The 4,274-nt window shown below is 38.6% G+C and overlaps 2 long non-coding RNA genes across 2 annotated transcripts in view; one reads left to right on the top strand and one right to left on the bottom strand.

Annotated features, from left to right (window-relative positions):
• Nucleotides 1–204: 204 nt before the first annotated feature.
• The window catches only part of LOC118158068, a 9,091-nt gene continuing 5,021 nt past the window's right edge, over nucleotides 205–4,274 (bottom strand). Inside the window, exons 2-3 of the long non-coding RNA XR_004746782.1 lie at nucleotides 3,349–3,429; nucleotides 205–335 (exon numbers count right to left, since the gene is read on the bottom strand). This is a non-coding gene — a long non-coding RNA (uncharacterized LOC118158068). The remainder of the gene's footprint in view (nucleotides 336–3,348; nucleotides 3,430–4,274) is intronic.
• Nucleotides 332–4,274, top strand: part of LOC118158075 — an 11,144-nt gene continuing 7,201 nt past the window's right edge. Inside the window, exon 1 of the long non-coding RNA XR_004746786.1 lies at nucleotides 332–1,064. This is a non-coding gene — a long non-coding RNA (uncharacterized LOC118158075). The remainder of the gene's footprint in view (nucleotides 1,065–4,274) is intronic.

Genomic DNA, 4,274 nt, shown 5'->3' with positions numbered 1-4,274 from the left:
TGTGCCCAGCTAAGTGCACTGTGCATCAGCAGCAAGAAGCTAGATTTTATTTAGTGCGATTGTGAATTGATGGCTGGCTGAATGTGTGGCAGAGACTTTATCATATGGGTAAAATGCTTCCTTGCACTTCTTCTGATAAATGGTGAATATACTGTATGAAAATACAAATAAGGATAAAAATGTCTTACTCTGTTTGTCAACTGGACTGCACCATCTGCCTCAGGAATTATTACATTTCAGAGCTAAAAGGATCACACAGATGAGCAGAGCCACTGCAACAAAGTACAGGATGATGGCAACGTAACACCAGTGTTTGCTCTCATAGCAGGCCACTGCTGAAGAGAAAAGGAAGAAGGGTCTCACAACAGCCAGAAGCAACTGAAGTTTTGTTTCAAGTTAAGTTTAGTTCCCAGAAAGAAAAAAAATAAATTTAAAGTCAGTTAGCTAGCATACAAAATCACTTTAGCTAAGCCTCCAACAGGAAATGTTGGAGGATATCATCAGTCTGTGCTGCAGATGCAATTGAAAGTGTGGTTGTTATTGTTGTTTTGTTTGTTTTGTTTGTTCGTTATTTCCAGGTAAATGTATTTGTATTAGCTAATTCTTGCTCTAGAAAATGTTATTATTAGTTTTAGTTATAATTTTAGTTATTAAGTGAAAATAAAGCCTTATTTGTGTATGTTTATATATGAATTCACATTTTCAGTGTCAGAAGAACCTGGTCAGTTCTAGTTTTGATCATGATAGCTCTTAAGAAAATGCCTGAAAATGTGACATCTCACTTTCTGAACCCATGCACAGCTTTGCCAGCACTGCTTGCTTTGCCATGCTGTTTACCTGCTGCTGTTGCTCAGCTCTGGCAGTGCTTCTTGCTCTGCAGTATATCCCGATATTCTGTCTTGGAATTTCCCTGGGAGAATGACTCATAATGTTAGTGCTAGCATGGTGTTATTATTCTGAGGTTACACAACTGAAGACCCAGAAGGAAATCATGACATTCCCATTCCAGCTTTTTGAAAAAGTTTTCACAGGTAATTTGGAAATTTACAGGCTGCTTTTTCCAGGTAGGCTCTTACAATCCTTTTTAAGCACTCCAAAGAAATATATGTTTAATTAGTTGTTAAATCCCTGCCATCCATTATTTTCTGCTTCCAATGTAACCCTGTCCAGGATCTCTGTGCCTGTCTTCTTCTGACTCCTATCCCTTCCCACTTTCCAGACCAATCTGTATAATAATAACAATAACAATAACAAAAATAAACATCTAAATGAGAATTAGAAGAAACACCTGATTTCTGTGACTTTTAAAGAGGTTTCAGTGAAAAATGTGAAGACACAGAGGTCACCTATAGCATTTTGCCTGGATTTTGATAGTTCTAGAACCAAATTGTGCAAACTTGGATATATGGGTAGACTAGGCAAAATCAGAGAAGGGGAGAAAGAAAGTGAGGACTGGAGGCAGTCAGCAAACAGAAGATGATATATCAAAGCCATACACTGTATCACTCACAATACTTTTAATGCTGCAATCCAATCCCAACTTCTGTGGCAAAAAATCAAAATAAAAAAATCAGAGGGAATTTAAAATAAGCCAGTAACTTGGTTTTGCCATTATATTAGCAGGACTGAATCCGCATTTGGTCCCCTGTCTTTTCTGCTTGACTGGAACCGTTAATCAGAAACACCTTCTAAAACTGTCAGTTTCTTTTTCCCTGCGGTAAGGCGAAATTAAACCAGCAATGGAAACATTTGTTCTCACTTAACATTGTCTGCAGCAAACATTTTTTCTATAAATATCTTAATGTTCTTCTGTATTGCATGAATGCAATATTTTGTTTCCTTCTCTTATTTGTTTTAACCTCGTACAAATACATATGAGTTAATACTCCTATATTATTTTGCTTTGCAAATCCAAATTTTGTTTTAGGGCTGGTCCCACTGCTTGAAAAAAAGTATTTTAATGTATCTTAAAATTTTCACTTCAGAAAAGATCAGACACAAGTTATCTGAACTTATTAAATAACTATTCAAAACCTAGTTAACTATCACTTTCTAAAAATAACTCAATTTCTCCAATTTAAATGATATTGCTGACTTGTTTATTCTCTCTAAATGCATTTGGAAATGAAAAAACATACACAGGAATTGTTGCTAATAAGAATATAGAGCTTGCCATTGCAAAACAATTTTAACCACATGTTCTGAGCAACCCCTCAGGATCAAAATCATCTTCAGAAAAGATGGAAAGTAATACTGTCCCATACCCTGGAAAAGTGGGCTATTTGTCTGCTGAAAGGGTGGGGAGTTGCTGTGTTGTTTGTGTATCTTGCTAGAGGCATAGGATTGCAATTATTCTGCTACCCATTCTGCATCAGATCCTAGTCCTCCAGTGGGCCACTTTGCCTGCAAGGTGCATATACATTTGCTTCTGGGATCCTTCTGGGATCCTTCTGGGATGAAAAAACTGTTTCCTTCTCAGAAGAAACCTGGCTCTTCAGAACTGACCTCTAGCACAATCCCTAATGGATGTTGTCATAGTCTATGTGAGAACCCTCATTCTGTTCCCAGCAACGTGCTGAAATGTATTCTGTGCCATACAGTAAAACAAACAAACAAAAAAAACAACCCAACCCAACGAACAACAGCAACAAAATCAAGACGCCCCCACAGAAAAAAACAAACCAAACCACGGAAAAAAAAAAAAAAACAAAAAAAAAACACATAAAAACATAAAAACAAAATCAAACAAAACCAATGTACTTTGGCAATGTGCAGCACAGCCTTTTAAATTCAGGCATATCCACCAACATCACAATGTAAAAGATCTCAAGGGGCCAAGGGAGTTAGGAGGCCAGATATTCTGCTGTGCAGATGCAGCCAGTGTGCTCCCGAGCTGCTTGCAGTGAGCAGCAGGGACACAAATATGTCTGCACTGTCATGCCCTCAGACCACCACTTGCTCCCTGGTGTGATCCACCCAGTCAAGCACTGACAAGAAAAAGATTTGCTGGACTGAGCCGAGAGGCACCCTGATGCAAGGGACAGAGATGCCATAAGTCCTTATAGCCTTAGCTGTGGCAGAGGGACAAGAAACAGCCCAAACAAAACCTGGGATGGGAACCTGTGGCTGCATGTGCCAACATTTTAAACACTCACCGGCAGCCTCCAGGCAGGGGTAATGAGCAACAGGGAAAATCTTGGACGGTTTTTAAATTTGCCTAAATCATCTCCGGAAACCTAGCACCAACTACCCCTTACATTATCTGTAATATGTAATTAATAATAAATGGTATACAAAGAGCATAACATTTAATGAGAAAAATTTAAATTTCCTGCTACATTGCCATACTTGTATGTGTAGACTTGGATGTACTGTTGGTATTGTCGGATTTCCATTTCATTTTCACCTCAGCATAGGTGATCTGATCACCTGCAAAGACAAAAAAAAAAAAAAAAAAAAAAAAAAGTGCTACAGTTAAAGGAACTGCCTGAGGCCAAATCTCGCAGTTCTCATCGGATCCAGCACCCTGCAGCATCAGACCTGCTTGGAGAAAATGGTAAGAGCAAAAGCACACACAAAAGTTATTTTTATTTTTCTTTTTTCTGCGTCACTAGATGAATTTGCCAAAAATAAAGTAACAGAAGAGCTCATGCAATTTATTGTCCTGTTGTACAGTTTTCCAAAAAAAAAAAACAAAAGATGTTATTCAGTTATTAAATTTTAGAAAAATTAAAAAGGAACTGAAGAAACTGTTATCACATGCTGAAGTACTCTATCATTAATTCTATTTTTTTCTTTTTATTCCATATGCTATCCACACCTGTATACTTTCTGTCAGTCTTTAAGTAAAATTTAATCAATGGCAAGTTTGTTTGGTTTTGTTTGCTTGCTTTTTGGTAAATTATTAGTTTTTTCTGTTTTTCTGTACTTACTCTGGCTGGGATGTTAACTTTCCCTGCAGCAGCCCATACAGTGCTGCGCTCTGCACTTGTAGCTAGCACAGCACTGGTATCACACTGGTGTTGTGTCTGCTGCTGAGCAGTGCTGGCACAGCATCAGGACTCCCTCTAACCCTCCTAGGGGGTGGGAAAAAAGTGAGAAGGAAACATCACCAGGGCAGCTGACCTAAACCAAGCAAAGGGATATTCCATACCATATGATGTCACACAGCAATAAAAGGTGGAAAAAGGAAGAAGAGGGGAGGGGTGGGCTCTCGTTGTGAAAACATCTGTCCTCCTCCTGAACACCGGCTACGTGCGTTGAGGCCCTGCTTC

Source organism: Oxyura jamaicensis, chromosome 1 (assembly GCF_011077185.1).
Source record: "Oxyura jamaicensis isolate SHBP4307 breed ruddy duck chromosome 1, BPBGC_Ojam_1.0, whole genome shotgun sequence".
In the NCBI taxonomy this organism is placed as follows: domain Eukaryota; kingdom Metazoa; phylum Chordata; class Aves; order Anseriformes; family Anatidae; genus Oxyura; species Oxyura jamaicensis.
The sequence above is the reverse complement of the archived record's forward strand: the minus strand, read 5'-3'. Positions and strand labels throughout refer to the sequence as shown.